General features: G+C 36.3%; 1 long non-coding RNA gene across 2 annotated transcripts; it reads left to right on the top strand.

Annotated features, from left to right (window-relative positions):
* The first annotated feature begins 1361 nt into the window (after positions 1 to 1361).
* On the top strand, positions 1362 to 25695 carry LOC127969349 (uncharacterized). Of its 2 annotated transcripts, none has more exons than XR_008156251.1 (3): positions 1362 to 1755; positions 11994 to 12381; positions 24777 to 25695. It is a non-coding gene; the product is annotated as an uncharacterized LOC127969349 (long non-coding RNA). The 2 variants fall into 2 exon arrangements; XR_008156252.1 differs by lacking the exon at positions 1362 to 1755 and adding an exon at positions 6554 to 6834 and having other exon boundaries at positions 11867 to 12381.

The following is a 25695-nucleotide window of genomic DNA, read 5'->3' as shown; positions in this document are numbered from 1 at the left end:
TAAATTTTTGAGTCTACGATAAGCGGTTTAGGAGCTATTAGCAAAAACGCATATTTGATCGCTGTAGCGCCCCCCACTGGCCGAATGGGCTGGATCTTTGTATCTGAGTAGCGAGCAAGACTACTACCTTTTGACCAAGTTTCAGCTCTCTAGGCCTTACGGTTTGGGCTGCCCGTTCAGTTTTAAGGCGGAAGAATAATAATAATAATAATAATTAAAGCTGCAAGCAGCATTTTACGGGGTTCAAGCATTTAAGGCCTCTGAGGTGGTCTTGGCTAACCTGGATGCATGGATGACAGTTAAAGACATCCAAAATGAAGAATAGGCTGGCAGACAGACACAAACACTGAAATTAAATGATTAAACTAGTTTTTAACAGTTTAGATGTCATTTTCAGGTTAAACTGTAATCACAATGTGGCAAAATTGTAAAAACTGATATATCTGTATGAACAAAATGGAAAACATTGACTCAATGAGATTTAAAATGTTATAACAGTTAATTTTTTTTATGTTTTGGCATGAATTAATGAATCCTTTCAACAGTACTGTTCAACTTTGCTGAATGAGCCCATTAGTGGTCTCCCGCTGCCATCTAGTGGTTCTAAATTGCATTTACTCAAGCAACACTGTGTTTTTAAATATAACTGTTAAAGTGTTGTTATTTTTTTTGACCAATCTCTCTTAAATTTTGCATGCTTGTTTAGAATGAAATTATGCATTATTTTACACAGTTTTGATAATTTGTGGGCTTTCTGTTTGTATTAATAGGCCTTAGTGTACACTATGCAAATAACATATTATAAAATTACTGGTTTATAGTTGTCCAAATGCAACTGTTCAACATGTTTTTGATAATTATTGACCTTCAGAGTCTAGAGAATTGTACTTCAGTGGTTTTATTGATTTTCAGCTTATACCCTATCACTAGTTTGCCAAAGTAACTTTTTGAAATAATCTTGAATATTTAATTAACAGCTTTATTGACAACATTGGTCCCAGAGGCAAAGTTGTTCAGAATGAGGAGATCTATCATATGATATGAAGATCTAGTGTTTTTGAGTGAATATATGAGCATTTTCAAACAATTTGAGGCCATTTACCATATAAATCTTGTGTTTTGAGACCTTTTCTACTGTTATAGCACCACCTATGGTGCGATCTCCATGAAACTTTGCATGCTTGTTAAGAGTTACCTGTTACATGTTCTCACCACGTTTCATAAAGTTTTGAGTTTTCGTTTAGGTTTTATAGGCTTTGGGGTATGTTTGGCCACACTCCTTTTTCTATATTACCCCTTTACAGCTAACCAAAGGACAAAATTCAACATTTTTTTAATAATTATTGATCTACAGAGTCCACAGAATATTACTGCAGTGGTTTGGTTCCGATCGGACAAAAAACCTAGGACTAGTTCGCAAAAGTAGGTTTTTAACATATTTGTGAATAACAATTGAACGATTTGATTGACAGCAATGGTTCTTGAGGCAAAGTTGTGCATTACGAGGAGATCTATCAAATGATATGCATATTGTGTTGATATGTGAAACACCACGTGATTACAGAGCCATAAAACTCGTTAGCGCCAACTAGTGGCCGATTTCTTTCAAAATTCTTACATACCTTAAGGTTCATGAGTCGAACGTACCCAGCGAGTTTCGTTCCGATCAACATCCGTTAACCCTTTCAAATAGGTGCTTAAATTTGTTTGGCCAATGGCGGCCATGTTTTTTGAGATATGCAAATGTCCTCATAGGTACTTGTGCCCCTTCAGACCAAGACACTGCATACCGATTTTCAAGTCGATCGAGCCAACGGTTGCCTAGTTATAGCAATTTATGTGTTTTTTCTATCTTATAGCGCCCCCAAGTGGCAGAGATGTGCAATTTTTTTGATTTGACCAAAGATTGAGCTTATACATATGTGTACCGAGTTTGGTGAAGATATCTCATTCCGTTCAAGAGTTATAGTCAAAATAGCATTTGGCTAACGTTAGCATAGACGCTTTTTGGTGTACTGTTTCGCGTAAGAATTGAAATTTCAACTTTTTTTTGATAATTATTGATATTGAGTGTCCAGGGAATATTTATGAATTGGTTTGGTTCTGATTGGTTGAAAATCCTAGGACTAGTTCGCAAAAGTAGGTTTCGGATATAGCTCGATTTTGCGAGAAAACGGTGCGTCGTAGACCCCAAAAAGGCGCCGTGCACTTTTGTTCGGGCTAACCCAAGGATTGCAACAATGCCATGTTTTTGAGTCTACGGCTAACGGTTTACGATTTACGGCCAAAAATGTCCAAAATTTTAGTTTTTTGCGCTGTAGCGCCCCCGTTAGGCCGATTGGGTCGAGACTCGGTATCTGACAAGAAGGCCGGACTACTACATTCTGACCAAATTTCAGCTTTCTAGGCCTTACGGTTTGGGCTGCACGAACAGTTTGAGTGGAGAATAATAATAATAATAATAATAATTAAAGCTGCAAGCAGCATTTACGGGGTTCAAGCATTTAAGGCATCTGAGGTGGTCTGAGCCAAGCTGGATGCATGGATGACAGTTAAACACATCCAAAATGGAGAACAGGCTAACAGACAGACACACACACTGAAATTCACTGATTAAACTAATATATTAATACTCTATAAGCATATGCACACACACACACACACACACACACACACACATATACATGCACAAACATGTTGTTGCAGATATAGGTATCTGAAATAAGTGATAGGTGACAATAAACTTATTGCAAGTCTTCTCTTTTTAAGAGTTTAGATGTCATTTTCAGGTTAAACTGTAATCATAATGTGGAAAAATTGTAAAAACTGATACATCTGTATGAACCAAATGGAAAACATCAATTCAATGAGATTTAAAATGTTATAACAGTTAATTTATTAATGTTTTGCTTGAATTTATGAAAACAGTACTGTTTAACTTAACTGAATGAGCCCATTAGTGGTCTTCCGCTGCCATCTAGAGGTTATAAATTGCATTTACTCAAACAACAGTGTTTTTAAACATAACTGTTATAGTGTTATTTTTTTTGCCCAATCTCTCTTAAATTTTGCATGCTTGTTAAGAATGAAATTATGCATTATTTTACACAGTTTTGATAATTTGTGGGCTTTCTGTTTGTATTAATAGGCCTTTGTGTACACTATGCAAATAACATATTATAAAATCAGTGGTTTATAGTTGTCCAAATGCAATTGTTCAACGTTTTTGATAATTATTGACCTTCAGAGTCTACAGAATTGTACTTCAGTGGTTTTATTGATTTTCAGCTTAAAGCCTTGGAATACTTTGCCAAAGTAACTTTTTAAAATAATCTTGAATATTTAATTAACAGATTTATTGACAAAATTGGTCCCAGAGGCAAAGTTTTTCAGAATGAGGAGATCTATCATATGATATGAAGATTTAGTGTTTTTGAGTGAATATATGAGCATTTTCAAACAATTTGAGGCCATTTACCATATAAATCTTGTCTTTTGAGACCTTTTCTACTGTTATAGCGCCACCTATAGTCCGATCTCCATGAAACTTTGCATGCTTGTTAAGAGTCACCTTTTACATGATTTCACCAATTTTCATAAAGTTTAGAGTTTTCGTTTACGTTTTATAGGCTTTGGGGTATGTTTGGCCACACCCCTTTTCTTAATTACCCCTTTACAGCTAACCAAAGTACAAAATTCAACATTTTTTTGATAATTATTGATCTAGAGAGTCCACAGAATATTACTGCAGTAGTTTGGTTCCGATCAGACAAAAAACCTAGGACTAGTTCGCAAAAGTAGCTTTTTAACATATTTGTGAATAACAATTGAACGATTTGATTGACAGCAATGGTTCTTGAGGCGAAGTTGTGCATTATGAGGAGATCTATCATATGATATTAAGATCTAGTGTTTGTTTGAATGTATGAACATGTCCTACAAATTGTGATCATTTTCTATTGAAAATGTGTGTTTTTGAGGCTTTTTCAACTGTTATAGCGCCATCTATGGTCCGATCTCCATGAAACATTGCATGCTTGTTAAGAGTCACCTGTTACATGTTTTCACCAAGTTTCATAAAGTTTTGAGTTTTCCTTTAGGTTTTATAGGCTTTGGGGTATGTTTGGCCACACCCCTTTTCTTAATTACCCCTTTAACGCTAACCAAAGTACAAAATTCAACATTTTTTTGATAATTATTGATCTAGAGAGTCCACAGATTATTACTGCAGTGGTTTGGTTCCGATCGGACAAAAATCCTATGACTAGTTCGCAAAAGTAGGTTTTTAACATATTTGTGAATAATTAATGAACGATTTGATTGACAGCAATGGTTCTTGAGGCAAAGTTGTGCATTATGAGGAGATCTATCAAATGATATGGATATTGTGTTGATATGTGAAACACCACGTGATTACAAAGCCATAAAACTCGTTAGCGCCAACTAGTGTCCGATTTCTTTCAAAATTCTTACAGACCTTAAGGTTCATGAGTCGAACGTACCCAGTGAGTTTCGTTCCGATCAACATCCGTTAACCCTTTCAAATAGGTGCTTAAAATTGTTTGGCCAATGGCGGCCATGTTTTTTGAGATATGCAAATGTCCTCATAGGTACTTGTGCCCCTTCAGACCAAGACACTGCATACCAATTTTCAAGTCGATCGAGCCAACGGTTGCCTAGTTATAGACATCTATGTGTTTTTTCTATCTTATTGCGCCCCCAAGTGGCAGAGATGCGCAATTTTTTTTATTTGACCAAAGATTGAGCTCATACATATGTGTACCATGTTTGGTGAAGATATCTCATTTCATTAATGAGTTATAGCCTGTTGCGTAAAATTGGTCCTCGACTTTCGAATGTTTTGGCATCCCATCACGACAGTGAGTCGAAATTTCTACTTTTTTTTGATAATTATTGATATTCACTGGACAGAGAACATTTCTGCAGTGGTTTGGTTCAGATTGGGTGAAAAACCTAGGACTAGTTCGCAAAAGTAGGTTTTGGACATACGTCAAATTTGCGAAAAAATGAGGCCTCCTAGACCCAAAATCAGAGTGACCGTTTATAATTTCGCATGACCCACGGATTCCAGAAATGTTAAATTTTTGGCTCTATCACAAGCGGTTTAGGAGCTATTAGCAAAAACGCATTTTTGATCACTGTAGCGCCCCCCACTGGCCGATTGGGCCGGATCTTTGCGCCTGAGTAGCGAGCAAGACTACTACCTTTTGACCAAGTTTCAGCTCTCTAGGCCTTACGGTTTGGGCTGCCCGTTCAGTTTTAAGGCGGAAAAATAATAATAATAATAATAATTAAAGCTGCAAGCAGCATTTACGGGGTTCAAGCATTTAAGGGATCTGAGGTGGTCTGAGCCAACCTGGATGCATGGATGACAGTTAAACACATCCAAAATGGAGAACAGGCTAACAGAAACACACACACTGAAATTCAATGATTAAACTAATATATTAATACTCTATAAGCATATGCACACACACACACACACATATATATGCACAAACATTTTGTTGCAGATATAGGTATCTGAAATAAGTGATAGGTGACAATAAACTTATTGCAAGTCTTCTCTTTTTAAGAGTTTAGATGTCATTTTCAGATTAAACTGTAATCATAATGTGGCAAAATTGGAAAAACTGATACATCTGTATGAACAAAATGGAAAACATCAATTCAATGAGATTTAAAATGTTATAACAGTTAATTTATTAATGTTTAGCTTGAATTCATTAAAACAGTGCTGTTTAACTTAGCTGAATGAACACATTAGTGGTCTTCCGCTGCCATCTAGAGGTTATAAATTGTATTTACTCAAACAACAGTGTTTTTAAACATAACTGGTATAGTGTTATTTTTTTGCCCAATCTCTCTTAAATTTTGCATGCTTGCTTAGAATTAAATTATGCATTATTTTACACAGTTTTGATAATTTGTGGGCTTTCTGTTTGTATTAATAGGCCTTTGTGTACACTATGTAAAATAACATATTATAAAACCACTGGTTTATAGTGGTCCAAATGCAATTGTTCAACATGTTTTTGATAATTACTGACCTTCAGAGACTACAGAATTGTACTTCAGTGGTTTTATTGATTTTCAGCTTAAAGCCTTGGAATACTTTGCCAAAGTAACTTTTTAAAATAATCTTGAATATTTAATTAACAGCTTTATTGACAACGTTGGTCCCAGAGGCAAAGTTGTTCAGAATGACAATATTTATCAAATTATATGAAGATCTAGTGTTTTTGAGTGAATATATGAGCATTTACAACCAATTTGAGGCCATTTACCATATAAATCTTGTGTTTTGAGACCTTTTCTACTGTTATAGCGCCACCTATGGTCCGATCTCCATGAAACTTTGCATGCTTGTTAAGAGTCACATGTTACATGATTTCACCGACTTTGATAAAGTTTTGAGTTTTCGTTTAGGTTTTATAGGCTTTGGGGTATGTTTGGCCACACCTCTTTTTCTAAATTACCCCTTTACAGCTAACCAAAGGACAAAATTCAACATTTGTTGGATAATTATTGATCTAGAGAGTCCACAGAATATTACTGCAGTGGTTTGGTTCCGATCGGACAAAAAACCTAGGACTAGTTCGCAAAAGTAGGTTTTTAACATATTTGTGAATAACAATTGAACGATTTGATTGACAGCAATGGTTCTAGAGGCAAAGTTGTGCATTATGAGGAGATCTATCAAATGATATGCATATTGTGTTGATATGTGAAACACCACGTGATTACAGAACCATAAAACTCGTTAGCGCCAACTAGTGGCCGATTTCTTTCAAAATTCTTACAGACCTTAAGGTTCATGAGTCGAACGTACCCAGCGAGTTTCGTTCCGATCAACATCCGTTAACCCTTTGAAATAGGTGCTTAAATTTGTTTGGCCAATGGCGGCCATGTTTTTTGAGATATGCTAATGTCCTCATATGTACTTGTGCCCCTTCAGACCAAGACACTGCAAACCAATTTTCAAGTCGATCGAGCCAACGGTTGCCTAGTTATAGCAATTTATGTGTTTTTTCTATCTTATAGCGCCCCCAAGTGGCAGAGATGCGCAATTTTTTTGATTTGACCAAAGATTGAGCTCTTACATCTGTATACCGAGTTTGGTGAAGATATCTCATTCCGTTCAAGAGTTATAGTCAAAATAGCATTTGGCTAACGTTACCCTAGACGCTTTTTGGCGTACTGTTTCGCGTAAGAATCGAAATTTCAACTTTTTTTTGATAATTTTTGATATTGAGTGGACAGTGGATATTTCTGCAGTGGTTTGATTCCGATTGGTTGAAAATCCTAGGACTAGTTCGCAAAAGTAGGTTTCGGATATAGCTCGATTTTGCGAGAAAACGGTGCGTCGTAGACCCCAAAAAGGCGCCATACACTTTTGTTCGGTCTAACCCAAGGATTGCAACAATGCCATGTTTTTGAGTTTACGGGTAACGGTTTAAGATTTACGGCCAAAAATGTAAAAATTTTTTGTTTTTTGCACTGTAGCGCCCCCGTTTGGCCGATTGGGGTGAGACTTTGTCAGAATGTCCCCTCGGGGAGCTCTACAATCTGGCCAAGTTTCAGCTCTCTAGGCCTTACGGTTTGGTCTGCACAATCAGTTTTAGCGGAGAAAAATAATAATAATAAAAAAAATCCTTACAATTACAATAGGGTTTCAGCACTGCGTGCTTGAACCCCTAAAAATCCTAACAATTACAATAGGGTTTCAGCACTGCGTGCTTGAACCCCTAATAATAATAATAATAAAAATCCTAACAAAAACAATAGGGTTTCAGCACTTCGTGCTTGAACCCCTAATTAAAGCTGCAAGCAGCATTTTACCGGGGTTCAAGCATTTAAGGCATCTGAGGTGGTCAGAGCCAACCTGGATGCATGGATGACAGTTAAACACATCCAAAATGGAGAACAGGCTAACAGACAGACACACACACTGAAAGTAAATGATTAGACTAATATATTAATACTCTATAAGCATATGCACACACACACACACCAAGACACACATATACATGGACACACATTTTGTTGCAGATATAGGTATTTGAAATAAGTGATAGGTGACAATAAACTTATTGCAAGTCTTCTCTTTTTTAGAGTTTAGATGTCATTTTCAGGTTAAACTGTAATCATAATGTGGCAAAATTGTAAAAACTGATACATCTGTATGAACAAAATGGAAAACATTGATTCAGTAAGATTTAAAATGTTATAACAGTTAATTTATTAATGTTTTGGCAAGAATTCATGAAAACAGTGCTGTTCAACTTAGCTGAATGAGCCCATTAGTGGTCTTCCGCTGCCATCTAGTGGTTATAAATTGCATTTACTCAAACAACCCTGGTTTTAAACATAACTGTTATAGTGTTGTTATTTTTTTTTGCCCAATCTCTCTTAAATTTTGCATGCTTGTTTAGAATGAAATTATGCATTATTTTACACAGTTTTGATAATTTGTGGGCTTTCTGTTTGTATTAATAGGCCTTTGTGTACACTATGCAAATAACATATTATAAAATTACTGGTTTATAGTTGCCCAAATGCAATTGTTCAACATGTTTTTGATAATTATTGACCTTCAGAGTCTAGAGAATTGTACTTCAGTGGTTTTATTGATTTTCAGCTTAAACCGTATCACAAGTATGCCAAAGTAACTTTTTTAAATAATCTTGAATATTTAATTAACAGCTTTATTGACAACATTGGTCCCAGAGGCAAAGTTGTTCAGAATGAGGAGATTTATCATATGATATGAAGATCTAGTGTTTTTGAGTGAATATATGAGCATTTTCAAACAATTTTGAGGCCATTTACCATAAAAATCTTGTGTTTTGAGACCTTTTCTACTGTTATAGCGCCACCTATGGTCTGATCTCCTTAAAACTTTGCATGCTTGTTAAGAGTCACCTGTTACATGATTTCACTGAGTATCATAAAGTTTTGAGTTTTCGTTTAGGTTTTATAGGCTTTGGGGTATGTTTGGCCACACCCCTTTTACTAAATTACCCCTTTACAGCTAACCAAAGGACAAAATTCAACATTTTTTTGATAATTATTGATCTAGAGAGTCTACAGAATATTACTGCAGTGGTTTGGTTCCGATCGGACAAAAAACCTAGGACTAGTTCGCAAAAGTAGGTTTTTAACATATTTGTGAATAACAATTGAACGATTTGATTGACAGCAATGGTTCTTGAGGCAAAGTTGTGCATTATGAGGAGGTCTATCAAATGATATGGATATTGTGTTGATATGTGAAACACCATGTGATTACAGAGCCATAAAACTCGTTAGCGCCAACTAGTGGCCGATTTCTTTCAAAATTCTTACAGACCTTGAGGTTCAAGAGTCGAACGTACCCAGCGAGTTTCATTCCGATCAACATCCGTTAACCCTTTCAAATAGGTGCTTAAATTTGTTTGGCCAATGGCGGCCATGTTTTTTGAGATATGCAAATGTCCTCATAGGTACTTGTGCCCCTTCAGACCAAGACACTGCATACCAATTTTCAAGTCGATCGAGCCAACGGTTGCCTAGTTATATCCATTTATGTGTTTTTTCTATCTTATTGCGCCCCCAAGTGGCAGAGATGCGCAATTTTTTTTGTTTGACCAAAGATTGAGCTCATACATATGTGTACCAAGTTTGGTGAAGATATCTCATTCCGTTCAAGAGTTATAGTCAAAATAGCATTTGGCTAACGTTAGCATAGACGCTTCTTGGCGTACTGTTTCGCGTAAGAATCGAAATTTCAACTTTTTTTTGATAATTATTGATATTGAGTGTCCAGGGAATATTTCTGAAGTGGTTTGGTTCCGATTGGTTGAAAATCCTAGGACTAGTTCGCAAAAGTAGGTTTCGGACATAGCTCGATTTTGTGAGAAAACGGTGCGTCGTAGAGCAAAAAATGAAGTTGTGCACTTTTGTTCGGACTAACCCAAGGATTGCAACGATGCCTTGTTTTTGAGTCTACGGCTAACGGTTTACGATCTGCGGCCAAAAATGTCAAAAAATTTTGTTTTTTGCGCTGTAGCGCCCCCGTTAGGCCGATTGGGCTGAGACTTTGATAAGTTCTCCCCAAAATGAGCTCTACGATCTGTCCAAATTTCAGCTCTCTAGGCCTTACGGTTTGGGCTGCACGTTCAGTTCTAGGGCGGAAGAATAATAATAATAATAAAAATCCTAACAATTACAAGAGGGTTTCAGCACTGCGTGCTTGAACCCCTAATAATAATAAAAATCCTAACAATTACAATAGGGTTTCAGCACTGCGTGCTTGAACCCCTAATTAAAGCTGCAAGCAGCATTTACCGGGGTTCAAGCATTTAAGGCATCTGAGGTGGTTAGAGCCAACCTGGACGTATGGATGACCGCTAAACACATCCAAAATGGAGAATAGGCTAACAAACAGACACACACACTGAAAGTAAATTATTAGACTAATATATTCATACTCTATAAGCATACGGATACACACAAAGACAAAGACACACATATACATGCACACACATTTTGTTGCAGATGTTGGGATTTGAAATAAGTGATAGGTGACAATAAATGTATTGCAAGTCTTCTCTTTTTAAGAGTTTAGATGTCATTTTCAGTTTAAACTGTAATCATAATGTGGCAAAATTGTAAAAACTGATATATCTGTATTAACAAAATGGAAAACATCAATTCAATGAGATTTAAAATGTTATAACAGTTAATTTATTAATGTTTTGGCATGAATTCATGAAAACAGTACTGTTTAACAAGCTGAATGAGCCCATTAGTGGTCTTCCGCTGCCATCTAGTGGTTATAAATTGCATTTACTCAAACAACACTGTGTTTTAAAACATAACTGTTATAGTGTTGTAATTTTTTTTTGCCCAATCTCTCTTAAATTTTGCATGCTTGTTTAGAATGAAATCATGCATTATTTTACACAGTTTTAATAATTTGTGGGCTTTCTGTTTGTATAAATAGGCCTTTGTGTACACTATGCAAATAACATATTATAAAATTATTGGTTTATAGTTGCCCAAATGCAATTGTTCAACATGTTTTTGATAATTATTGACCTTCAGAGTCTAGAGAATTGTACTTCAGTGGTTTTATTGATTTTCAGCTTAAACCGTATCACAAGTATGCCAAAGTAACTTTTTAAAATAATCTTGAATATTTAATTAACAGCTTTATTGACAACATTGGTCCCAGAGGCAAAGTTGTTCAGAATGAGGAGATTTATCATATGATATGAAGATTTAGTGTTTTTGAGTGAATATATGAACATTTTCAAACAATTTGAGGCCATTTACCATATAAATCTTGTGTTTTGAGACATTTTCTACTGTTATAGCGCCACCTATGGTCTGATCTCCATGAAACTTTGCATGCTTGTTAAGAGTCACCTGATACATGATTTCACTGAGTGTCATAAAGTTTTGAGTTTTCCTTTAGGTTTTATAGGCTTTGGGGTATGTTTGGCCACACCCCTTTTTCTAAATTACCCAGTTACAGCTAACCAAAGGACAAAATTCAACATTTTTTTAATAATTATTGATCTAGAGAGTCCACAGAATATTACTGCAGTGGTTTGGTTCCGATCGGGCAAAAAACCTAGGACTAGTTCGCAAAAGTAGGTTTTTAACATATTTGTGAATAACAATTGAACGATTTGATTGACAGCAATGGTTCTTGAGGCAAAGTTGTGCAATACGAGGAGATCTATCAAATGATATGCATATTGTGTTGATATGTGAAACACCACGTGATTACAGAGCCATAAAACTCGTTAGCGCCAACTAGTGGCCGATTTCTTTCAAAATTCTGACAGACCTTAAGGTTCATGAGTCGAACGTACCCAGCGAGTTTCGTTCCGATCAACATCCGTTAACCCTTTCAAATAGGTGCTTAAATTTGTTTGGCCAATGGCGGCCATGTTTTTTTAGATATGCAAATGTCCTCATAGGTACTTGTGCCCCTTCAGACCAAGACACTGCATACCGATTTTCAAGTCGATCGAGCCAACGGTTGCCTAGTTATAGCCATTTATGTGTTTTTTCTATCTTATAGCGCCCCCAAGTGGCAGAGATGCGCAATTTTTTTGATTTGACCAAAGATTGAGCTCATACATATGTATACCGAGTTTGGTGAAGATATCTCATTCTGTTCAAGAGTTATAGTCAAAATAGCATTTGGCTAACGTTAGCATAGACGCTTTTTGGTGTACTGTTTCGCGTAAGAATTGAAATTTCAACTTTTTTTTGATAATTATTGATATTGAGTGTCCAGGGAATATTTATGAAGTGGTTTGGTTCTGATTGGTTGAAAATCCTAGGACTAGTTCGCAAAAGTAGGTTTCGGATATAGCTCGATTTTGCGAGAAAACGGTGCGTCGTAGACCCCAAAAAGGCGCCATACACTTTTGTTCGGGCTAACCCAAGGATTGCAACAATGCCATGTTTTTGAGTCTACGGCTAACGGTATACGATTTACGGCCAAAAATGTCCAAAATTTTTGTTTTTTGCGCTGTAGCGCCCCCGTTAGGCCGATTGGGTCGAGACTCGGTATCTGACAAGAAGGCCGGACTACTACATTCTGACCAAATTTCAGCTTTCTAGGCCTTACGGTTTGGGCTGCACGAACAGTTTGAGTGGAGAATAATAATAATAATAATTAAAGCTGCAAGCAGCATTTACGGGGTTCAAGCATTTAAGGCATCTGAGGTGGTCTGAGCCAACCTGGATGCATGGATGACAGTTAAACACATCCAAAATGGAGAACAGGCTAACAGAAACACACACACTGAAATTCAATGATTAAACTAATATATTAATACTCTATAAGCATATGCACACACACACACACATATATATGCACAAACATTTTGTTGCAGATATAGGTATCTGAAATAAGTGATAGGTGACAATAAACGTATTGCAAGTCTTCTCTTTTTAAGAGTTTAGATGTCATTTTCAGATTAAACTGTAATCATAATGTGGCAAAATTGGAAAAACTGATACATCTGTATGAACAAAATGGAAAACATCAATTCAATGAGATTTAAAATGTTATAACAGTTAATTTATTAATGTTTAGCTTGAATTCATGAAAACAGTGCTGTTTAACTTAGCTGAATGAACACATTAGTGGTCTTCCTCTGCCATCTAGAGGTTATAAATTGTATTTACTCAAACAACAGTGTTTTTAAACATAACTGGTATAGTGTTATTTTTTTGCCCAATCTCTCTTAAATTTTGCATGCTTGCTTAGAATGAAATTATGCATTATTTTACACAGTTTTGATAATTTGTGGGCTTTCTGTTTGTATTAATAGGCCTTTGTGTACACTATGTAAAATAACATATTATAAAACCACTGGTTTATAGTGGTCCAAATGCAATTGTTCAACATGTTTTTGATAATTATTGACCTTCAGAGTCTACAGAATTGTACTTCAGTGGTTTTATTGATTTTCAGCTTAAAGCCTTGGAATACTTTGCCAAAGTAACTTTTTAAAATAATCTTGAATATTTAATTAACAGCTTTATTGACAACGTTGGTCCCAGAGGCAAAGTTGTTCAGAATGAGAATATTTATCAAATTATATGAAGATCTAGTGTTTTTGAGTGAATATATGAGCATTTACAACCAATTTGAGGCCATTTACCATATAAATCTTGTGTTTTGAGACCTTTTCTACTGTTATAGCGCCACCTATGGTCCGATCTCCATGAAACTTTGCACGCTTGTTAAGAGTCACATGTTACATGATTTCACCGAGTTTGATAAAGTTTTGAGTTTTCGTTTAGGTTTTATAGGCTTTGGGGTATGTTTGGCCACACCCCTTTTTCTAAATTACCCCTTTACAGCTAACCAAAGGACAAAATTCAACATTTTTTTGATAATTATTGATCTAGAGAGTCCACAGAATATTACTGCAGTGGTTTGGTTCCGATCGGACAAAAAACCTAGGACTAGTTTGCAAAAGTAGGTTTTTAACATATTTGTGAATAACAATTGAACGATTTGATTGACAGCAATGGTTCTAGAGGCAAAGTTGTGCATTATGAGGAGATCTATCAAATGATATGCATATTGTGTTGATATGTGAAACACCACGTGATTACAGAGCCATAAAACTCGGTAGCGCCAACTAGTGGCCGATTTCTTTCAAAATTCTTACAGACCTTAAGGTTCATGAGTCGAACGTACCCAGCGAGTTTCGTTCTGATCAACATCCGTTAACCCTTTCAAATAGGTGCTTAAATTTGTTTGGCCAATGGCGGCCATGTTTTTTGAGATATGCTAATGTCCTCATATGTACTTGTGCCCCTTCAGACCAAGACACTGCATACCGATTTTCAAGTCGATCGAGCCAACGGTTGCCTAGTTATAGCAATTTATGTGTTTTTTTATATCTTATAGCGCCCCCAAGTGGCAGAGATGCGCAATTTTTTTGATTTGACCAAAGATTGAGCTCATACATATGTATACCGAGTTTGGTGAAGATATCTCATTCCGTTCAAGAGTTATAGTTAAAATAGCATTTGGCTAACGTTAGCATAGACGATTTTTGGTGTACTGTTTCGCGTATGAATTGAAATTTCAACTTTTTTTTGATAATTATTGATATTGAGTGTCCAGGGAATATTTATGAAGTGGTTTGGTTCTGATTGGTTGAAAATCCTAGGACTAGTTCGCAAAAGTAGGTTTCGGATATAGCTCGATTTTGCGAGAAAACGGTGCGTCGTAGACCCCAAAAAGGCGCCGTGCACTTTTGTTCGGGCTAACCCAAGGATTGCAACAATGCCATGTTTTTGAGTCTAATGCTAACGGTTTACACTTTACGGCCAAAACTGTCCAAAATTTTTGCTTTTTGCGCTGTAGCGCCCCCGTTAGGCCGATTGGGCCGGTTCTTTGTATCTGAGTAGCGAGCCAGACTACTACGATCTGACCAAGTTTCAGCTCTCTAGGCCTTACGGTTTGGGCTGCACGTTCAGTTTTAAGGCGGAAGAATAATAATAATAATTAAAGCTGCAAGCAGCATTTACGGGGTTCAAGCACATTAAGGCCTCTGAGGTGGTCTGAGCCAACCTGGATGTATGGATGACAGTTAAACACATCCAAAATGGAGAATAGGCTGACAGACTGACACACGCACTGAATTTAAATGATTAAACTAGTTTGTAAGAGTTTGGATGTCATTTTCAGGTTTCACTGTAATCACAATGTGGCCAAATTTTAAAAACTGATAAGTCTGTATGAACAAAATGGAAAACTTTAACTCAGTGAGATTTAAAATGTTGTAACAGTGTTTTTTATTGTTTAGGCATGAATTCATAAATCTTTTCAAAAGTACGATTTCAATTTGCTGAATCAGCCCATTAGTGGTCTTCCGCTGCCATCTAGTGGTTATGAATTGCTTTTACTCAAACAACACTGTTTTTAAACATAACTGTTATAGTGTTATGTTTTTTGCCCAATCTCTCTTAAATTTTGCATGCTTGTTTAGAATGAAATTAGGCATTATTTTACACAGTTTTGATAATTTGTGGGCTTTCTGTTTGTATTAATACAATTTGTGTACACTGTGAAAAGAACATATTATACAATCACTGGTTTATAGTTGTCCAAATGCAATTGTAATTATTGACCTTCAGAGTCTATAGAATTGTACTTCAGTGGTTTTATTGATTTTCAGCTTAAAGCCTTGGACTACTTTACCAAAGTAACTTTTTTAAATAATCTTGAATATTTAATTAACAGCTTTATTGACAACATTGGTCCCAGAGGCAAAGTTGTTCAGAATGAGGAGATTTATCATATGATATGAAGATTTAGTGTTTTTGAGTGAATATATGAACATTTTCAAACAATTTGAGGCCATTTACCATATAAATCTTGTGTTTTGAGACCTTTTCTACTGTTATAGCGCCACCTATAGTCTGATCTCCATGAAACTTTGCATGCTTGTTAAGAGTCACCTTTTACATGATTTCACTGAGTTTCATAAAGTTTTGAGTTTTCCTTTAGGTTTTATAGGCTTTGGGGTATGTTTGGCCACACCCCTTTTTCTAAATTACCCCGTTACAGCTAACCAAAGGACAAAATTCAACATATTTTTAATAATTATTGATCTAGAGAGTCCACAGAATATTACTGCAGTGGTTTGGTTCCGATCGGGCAAAAAACCTAGGACTAGTTTGCAAAAGTAGGTTTTTAACATATTTGTGAATAACAATTGAACGATTTGATTGACAGCAATGGTTCTTGAGGCAAAGTTGTGCATTACGAGGAGATCTATCAAATGATATGCATATTGTGTTGATATGTGAAACACCACGTGATTACAGAGCCATAAAACTCGTTAGCGCCAACTAGTGGCCGATTTCTTTCAAAATTCTTGCAGACCTTAAGGTTCATGAGTCGAACGTACCCAGCAAGTTTCGTTCCGATCAACATCCGTTAACCCTTTCAAATAGGTGCTTAAATTTGTTTGGCCAATGACGGCCATGTTTTTTGAGATATGCAAATGTCCTCATAAGTACTTGTGCCCCTTCAGACCAAGACACTGCATACCGATTTTCAAGTTGATCGAGCCAACGGTTGCCTAGTTATAGCAATTTATATGTTTTTTCTATCTTATAGCGCCTCCAAGTGGCAGAGATGCGCAATGTTTTTGATTTGACCAAAGATTGAGCTCATACATATGTGTACCGAGTTTGGTGAAGATATCTCATTCCGTTCAAGAGTTATAGTCAAAATAGTATTTGGCTAACGTTAGCATAGACGCTTTTTGGCGTACTGTTTCGCGTAAGAATTGAAATTTCAACTTTTTTTTAATAATTATTGATATTGAGTGTCCAGGGAATATTTATGAAGTGGTTTGGTTCTGATTGGTTGAAAATCCTAGGACTAGTTCGCAAAAGTAGGTTTCGGATATAGCTCGATTTTGCGAGAAAACGGTGCGTCGTAGACCCCAAAAAGGCGCCGTGCACTTTTGTTCGGGCTAACCCAAGGATTGCAACAATGCCATGTTTTTGAGTCTATGGCTAACGGTTTACGATTTACGGCCAAAAATGTCCAAAATTTTAGTTTTTTGCGCTGTAGCGCCCCCGTTAGGCCGATTGGGTCGAGACTCGGTATCTGACAAGAAGGCCGGACTACTACATTCTGACCAAATTTCAGCTTTCTAGGCCTTACGGTTTGGGCTGCACGAACAGTTTGAGTGGAGAATAATAATAATAATAATAATAATAATAATAAAAATCCTAACAAATACAATAGGGTTTCAGCACTGCGTGCTTGAACCCCTAAAAATCCTAACAATTACAATAGGGTTTCAGCACTGCGTGCTTGAACCCCTAATTAAAGCTGCAAGCAGCATTTACGGGGTTCAAGCACATTAAGGCCTCTGAGGTGGTCTGAGCCAACCTGGATGTACGGATGACAGTTAAACACATCCAAAACGGAGAATAGGCTGACAGACAGACACACGCACTGAAATTAAATGATTAAACTAGTTTTAAGAGTTTGGATGTCATTTTCAGGTTTCACTGTAATCATAATGTGGCAAAATTTTAAAAACTGGTAAGTCTGTATGAACAAAATGGAAAACTTTAACTCAGTGAGATTTAAAATGTTGTAACAGTGTTTTTTTTTATTGTTTAGGCATGAATTCATAAATCTTCTCAAAAGTACTGTTTCAATTTGCTGAATGAGCCCATTAGTGGTCTTCCGCTGCCATCTAGTGGTTGCATTTACTCAACACTGTTTTTAAACATAACTGTTATAGTGTAAAGTTTTTTGCCCAATCTCTCTTAAATTTTGCATGCTTGTTTAGAATGAAATTAGGCTTTATTTTACACAGTTTTGATAGTTTGTGGGCTTTCTGTTTGTATAAATAGGCCTTTGTGTACACTGTGAAAAGAACATATTATACAATCACTGGTTTATAGTTGTCCAAATGCAATTTTTCAACATGTTTTTAATTATTATTGACCTTCAGAGTCTAGAGAATTGTACTTCAGTGGTTTTATTGATTATCAGCTTAAAGCCTTGGACTACTTTGCCAAAGTAACTTTTTAAAATAATCTTCAATATTTAATTAACAGCTTTATTGACAACATTGGTCCCAAAAGTTGTTCAGAATGAGGAGATCTATCATATGATATGAAGATCTAGTGTTTATGTGAATATATGAGCATTTTCAGACAATTTGAGGCCATTTACCATATCAATCTTATGTTTTGAGACCTTTTCTACTGTCATAGCGCCACCTGTGGTCCGATCTCCATGAAAATTTGCATGCTTGTTAAGAGTCACCTGTTACATGTTTTCACCAAGTTTCATAAAGTTTTGAGTTTTCGTTTAGGTTTTATATGCTTTTGGGTATTTTGGTCACGCCCCTTTTCTAATTTAGCCAGTTAAAGCTAACCAAAGGACAAAATTCAACATTTTTTTGATAATTATTGATCTAGAGAGTCCAGATAAAATTACTGCAGTGGTTTGGTTTCGATCAGGTAAAAAATCTGGGACTAGTTCGCAAAAGTAAGTTTTTAACATATTTGTGAATAACAATTGAACGATTTGATTGACATCTTCGTTCCTTGAGGCAAAGTTGTTCACAAAGAGGAGATCTATCATATGATATGAAGATCTAGTGTTTGTGTGAATGTATGAACATGTCCTACAAATTGTGATCATTTTCTATTGAAAATGTGTGTTTTTGAGGCTTTTTCAACTGTTATAGCGCCACCTATGATCCGATCTCCATGAAACTTTGCATGCTTGTTAAGAGTCACCTGATACATGATTCCACGAAGTTTCATAAAGTTTTGAGTTTTCGTTTAGGTTTTATAGGCTTTGGGGTATGTTTGGCCACACCCCTTTTACTAAATTACCCCTTTACAGCTAACCAAAGGACAAAATTCAACATTTTTTTGATAATTATTGATCTAGAGAGTCGACAGAATATTACTGCAGTGGTTTGGTTCCGATCGGACAAAAAACCTAGGACTAGTTCGTAAAAGTAGGTTTTTACCATATTTGTGAATAACATTTGAACAATTTGATTGACAGCAATGGTTCTTGAGGCAAAGTTGTGCATTATGAGGAGATCTATCCAATGATATGCATATTGTGTTGATAAGTGAAACACCACGTGATTACAGAGCCAATAAACTCGTTAGCGCCAACTAGTGGCCGATTTCTTTCAAAATTCTTACAGACCTTAAGGTTCATGAGTCGAACGCACCCAGCGAGTTTCGTTCCGATCAACATCCGTTAACCCTTTCAAATAGGTGCTTAAAATTGTTTGGCCAATGGCGGCCATGTTTTTTGAGATATGCAAATGTCCTCATAGGTACTTGTGCCCCTTCAAACAAAGACACTGCATACCAATTTTTAGGTCGATCGAGCCAACGGTAGCCTAGTTATAGCCATTTATGTGTTTTTTCTTTTTATAGCGCCCCCAAGTGGCAGAGGTGTGCAATTTTTTTTATTTGACCAAAGTTTTAGGTCTTACAAATGTGTAGCAAGTTTGGTGAAGATATCTTATTTCTTTCACGAGTTATAGCCTGTTGCGTAAAATTGCTCCTCGACTTTCGAACGTTTTGGCATCCCATTACGACAGCGAGTCGAAATTTCAACTTTTTTTTGATAATTATTGATATTCCCTGGCCAGAGAACATTTCTGCAGTGGTTTGGTTCAGATTGGGCGAAAAACCTAGGACTAGTTCGCAAAAGTAGGTTTTGGACATACGTCAAATTTGCGAAAAAACGAGGCCTCCTAGACCCAAAATCAGAGTGACCGTTTTTAATTTCGCATGACCCACGGATTCCGGAAATGTAAAATTTTTGGCTCTATGATAAGCGGTTTAGGAGTTATTAGCACTAACGCATTTTTGATCACTGTAGCGCCCCCTTTAGGCCGATTGGGGCGAGCCTTTGGATCTGACAAGAAGGCCGGACTTCTACCATCTGACCAAGTTTCAGCTCTCTAGGCCTTACGGTTTGGGCTGCACGATCAGTTTGAGTGGAGAATAATAATAATAATAATAATAAAAATCCTAACAGATACAATAGGGTTTCAGCACTGCGTGCTTGAACCCCTAATTAAAGCTGCAAGCAGCATTTACCGGGGTTCAAGCACATTAAGGCCTCTGAGGTGGTCTGAGCCAACCTGGATGCATGGATGACAGTTAAACACATCCAAAATGGAGAACAGGCTAACAGACAGACACACACACTGAAAGTAAATGATTAGACTAATATATGTATACTCTATAAGCATATGCTCACACACACACACACACACACACACACACACAAACAAAGACACACATATACATGCACAAACATTTTGTTGCAGATATAGGTATTTGAAATAAGTGATAGGTGATAATAAACTTATTGCAAGTCTTTTCTTTTTAAGAGTTTAGATGTCATTTTCAGGTTAAACTGTAATCATAATGTGGCAAAATTTTAAAAACTGATATATCTGTATGAACAAAATGGAAAACATTGACTCAATGAGATTTAAAATGTTATAACAGTTCATTTTTTAATGTTTTGGCATGAATTCATGAATCCTTTCAACAGTACTGTTCAACTTTACTGAATGAGCCCATTAGTGGTCTTCCGCTGCCATCTAGTGGTTATAAATTGCATTTACTCAAACAACCCTGGTTTTAAACATAACTGTTATAAGTGTTGTAATTTTTTTTTGCCCAATCTCTCTTAAACTTTGCATGCTTGTTTAGAATGAAATCATGCATTATTTTACACAGTTTTGATAATTTGTGGGCTTTCTGATTGTATTAATAGGCCTTTGTGTGCACTATGAAAAGAACATATTATGAAATGACTGGTTTATAGTTGCCCAAATGCAATTGTTCAACATGTTTTTGATAATTATTGACCTTCAGAGTCTAGAGAATTGTACTTCAGTGGTTTTATTGATTTTCATCTTAAACTGTATCACAAGTATGCCAAAGTAACTTTTTTAAATAATCTTGAATATTTAATTAACAGCTTTATTGACAACATTGGTCCCAGAGGCAAAGTTGTTCAGAATGAGGAGATATATCATATGATATGAAGATTTGGTGTTTTTGAGTGAATATATGAGCATTTTCAAACAATTTGAGGCCATTTACCATAGAAATCTTGTGTTTTGAGACCTTTTCTACTGTTATAGCGCCACCTATGGTCTGATCTCCATGAAACTTTGCATGCTTGTTAAGAGTAACGTGTTACATGATTTCAATGAGTTTCATAAAGTTTTGAGTTTTCGTTTAGGTTTTATAGGCTTTGGGGTATGTTTGGCCACACCCCTTTTTCTATATTACCGCTTTACAGCTAACCAAAGGACAAAATTCAACATTTTTTTAATAATTATTGATCTACAGAGTCCACAGAATATTACTGCAGTGGTTTGGTTCCGATCGGACAAAAAACCTAGGACTAGTTCGCAAAAGTAGGTTTTTAACATATTTGTGAATAACACTTGAACGATTTGATTGACAGCAATGGTTCTTGAGGCAAAGTTGTGCATTACGAGGAGATCTATCAAATGATATGCATATTGTGTTGATATGTGAAACACCACGTGATTACAGAGCCATAAAACTCGTTAGCGCCAACTAGTGGCCGATTTCTTTCAAAATTCTTACAGACCTTAAGGTTCATGAGTCGAACGTACCCAGCGAGTTTCGTTCCGATCAACATCCGTTAACCCTTTCAAATAGGTGCTTAAAATTGTTTGGCCAATGGCGGCCATGTTTTTTGAGATATGCAAATGTCCTCATAGGTACTTGTGCCCCTTCAAACAAAGACACTGCATACCAATTTTTAGGTCGATCGAGCCAACGGTAGCCTAGTTATAGCCATTTATGTGTTTTTTCTTTTTATAGCGCCCCCAAGTGGCAGAGGTGTGCAATTTTTTTTATTTGACCAAAGTTTTAGGTCTTACAAATGTGTAGCAAGTTTGGTTAAGATATCTTATTTCTTTCACGAGTTATAGCCTGTTGCGTAAAATTGGTCCTCGACTTTCGAACGTTTTGGCATCCCATTACGACAGCGAGTCGAAATTTCAACCTTTTTTTGATAATTATTGATATTCTCTGGCCAGAGAACATTTCTGCAGTGGTTTGGTTCAGATTGGGCGAAAAACCTAGGACTAGTTCGCAGAAGTAGGTTTTGGACATACGTCAAATTTGCGAAAAAACGAGGCCTCCTAGACCCAAAATCAGAGTGACCGTTTTTAATTTCGCATGACCCACGGATTCCGGAAATGTAAAATTATTGGCTCTATGATAAGCGGTTTAGGAGTTATTAGCACTAACGCATTTTTGATCACTGTAGCGCCCCCTTTAGGCCGATTGGGGCGAGCCTTTGGATCTGACAAGAAGGCCGGACTTCTACAATCTGACCAAGTTTCAGCTCTCTAGGCCTTACGGTTTGGGCTGCACGATCAGTTTGAGTGGAGAATAATAATAATAATAATAATAAAAATCCTAACAGATACAATAGGGTTTCAGCACTGCGTGCTTGAACCCCTAATAATAATAAAAATCCTAACAAATACAATAGGGTTTCAGCACTGCGTGCTTGAACCCCTAAAAATCCTAACAATTACAATAGGGTTTCAGCACTGCGTGCTTGAACCCCTAATTAAAGCTGCAAGCAGCATTTACCGGGGTTCAAGCACATTAAGGCCTCTGAGGTGGTCTGAGCCAACCTGGATGCATGGATGACATTTAAACACATCCAAAATGGAGAACAGGCTAACAGACAGACACACACACTGAAAGTAAATGATTAGACTAATATATGTATACTCTATAAGCATATGCACACACACACACACACACACACACAGAAAGACACACATATACATGCACAAACATTTTGTTGCAGATATAGGTATTTGAAATAAGTGATAGGTGACAATAAACTTATTGCAAGTCTTCTCTTTTTAAGAGTTTAGATGTCATTTTCAGGTTAAACTGTAATCACAATGTGGCAAAATAGTAAAAACTGATATATCTGTAAGAACAAAATGGAAAACATTGACTCAATGAGATTTAAAATGTTATAACAGTTACATTTTTAATGTTTTGGGATGAATTCATGAATCCTTTCAACAGTGCTGTTCAACTTAACTGAATGAGCCCATTAGTGGTCTTCCACTGCCATCTAGAGGTTATAAATTGCATTTACTCAAGCAACACTGTTTTTAAACATAACTGTTATAGTGTTTTTTTTTTTTTTTTGCCCAATCTCTCTTAAATTTTGCATGCTTGTTTAGAATGAAATTATGCATTGTTTTACACAGTTTTGATAATTTGTGGGCTTTCTGTTTGTATTAATAGGCCTTTGTGTACACTATGAAAAGAACATATTATAAAATTACTGGTTTATAGTTGTCCAAATGCAGTTGTTCAACATGTTTTTGATAATTATTGACCTTCAGAGTCTACAGAATTGTACTTCAGTGGTTTTATTGATTTTCATCTTAAACCGTATCACAAGTATGCCAAAGTAACTTTTTAAAATAATCTTGAATATTTAATTAACAGCTTTATTGACAACATTGGTCCCAGAGGCAAAGTTGTTCAGAATGAGGAGATCTATCATATGATATGAAGATTTAGTGTTTTTGAGTGAATATATGAGCATTTTCAAACAATTTGGGGCCATTTACCATATAAATCTTGTGTTTTGAGACCTTTTCTACTGTTACAGCGCCACCTATGGTCTGATCTCCATGAAACTTTGCATGCTTGTTAAGAGTCACCTGATACATGATTTCACTGAGTTTCATACAGGTTTGAGTTTTCCTTTAGGTTTTATAGGCTTTGGGGTATGTTTGGCCACACCCCTTTTTCTAAATTACCCGGTTACAGCTAACCAAAGGACAAAATTCAACATTTTTTTAATAATTATTGATCTAGAGAGTCCACAGAATATTACTGCAGTGGTTTGGTTCCGATCAGGCAAAAAACCTAGGACTAGTTCGCAAAAGTAGGTTTTTAACATATTTGTGAATAACAATTGAACGATTTGATTGACAGCAATGGTTCTTGAGGCAAAGTTGTGCATTACGAGGAGATCTATCAAATGATATGCATATTGTGTTGATATGTGAAACACGACGTGATTACAGAGCCATAAAACTCGTTAGCGCCAACTAGTGGCCGATTTCTTTCAAAATTCTTACAGACCTTAAGGTTCATGAGTCGAACGTACCCAGCGAGTTTCGTTCCGATCAACATCCGTTAACCCTTTCAAATAGGTGCTTAAATTTGTTTGGCCAATGGCGGCCATGTTTTTGGAGATATGCAAATGTCCTCATAGGTACTTGTGCCCCTTCAGACCAAGACACTGCATACCGATTTTCAAGTCGATCGAGCCAACGGTTGCCTAGTTATAGCAATTTATGTGTTTTTTCTATCTTATAGCGCCCCCAAGTGGCAGAGATGCGCAATTTTTTTGATTTGACCAAAGATTGAGCTCATACATATGTGTACCGAGTTTGGTGAAGATATCTCATTTCGTACAAGAGTTATAGTCAAAATAGCATTTGGCTAACGTTAGCATAGACGCTTTTTGGTGTACTGTTTCGCGTAAGAATTGAAATTTCAACTTTTTTTTGATAATTATTGATATTGAGTGTCCAGGGAATATTTATGAATTGGTTTGGTTCTGATTGGTTGAAAATCCTAGGACTAGTTCGCAAAAGTAGGTTTCGGATATAGCTCGATTTTGCGAGAAAACGGTGCGTCGTAGACCCCAAAAAGGCGCCGTGCACTTTTGTTCGGGCTAACCCAAGGATTGCAACAATGCCATGTTTTTGAGTCTACGGCTAACGGTTTACGATTTACGGCCAAAAATGTCAAAAATTTTAGTTTTTTGCGCTGTAGCGCCCCCGTTAGGCCGATTGGGTCGAGACTCGGTATCTGACAAGAAGGCCGGACTACTACATTCTGACCAAATTTCAGCTTTCTAGGCCTTACGGTTTGGGCTGCACGAACAGTTTGAGTGGAGAATAATAATAATAATTAAAGCTGCAAGCAGCATTTACCGGGGTTCAAGCACATTAAGGCCTCTGAGGTGGTCTGAGCCAACCTGGATGCATGGATGACAGTTAAACACATCCAAAATGGAGAACAGGCTAACAGACAGACACACACACTGAAAGTAAATGATTAGACTAATATATGTATACTCTATAAGCATATGCACACACACAAAGACAAAGACACACATATACATGCACACACATTTTGTTGCAGATGTTGGGATTTGAAATAAGTGATAGGTGACATAAAATTATTGCAAGTCTTCTCTTTTTCAGACTTTAGATGTCATTTTCAGGTTAAACTGTAATCATAATGTGGCAAAATTGTAAAAACTGATATATCTGTATAAACAAAATGGAAAACATCAATTCAATGAGATTTAAAATGTTATAACAGTTAATTTATTAATGTTTTGGCATGAATTCATGAAAACAGTACTGTTTAACTAGCTGAATGAGCCCATTAGTGGTCTTCCGCTGCCATCTAGTGGTTATAAATTGCATTTACTCAAACAACACTGTGTTTTAAAACATAACTGTTATAGTGTTGTAATTTTTTTTTGCCCAATCTGTCTTAAATTTT

Source organism: Carassius gibelio, chromosome B12 (genome assembly GCF_023724105.1).
Source record: "Carassius gibelio isolate Cgi1373 ecotype wild population from Czech Republic chromosome B12, carGib1.2-hapl.c, whole genome shotgun sequence".
NCBI lineage: Eukaryota > Metazoa > Chordata > Actinopteri > Cypriniformes > Cyprinidae > Carassius > Carassius gibelio.
Note: the sequence above shows the minus strand (reverse complement) of the source record. Positions and strands in the feature narration are given on the sequence as shown.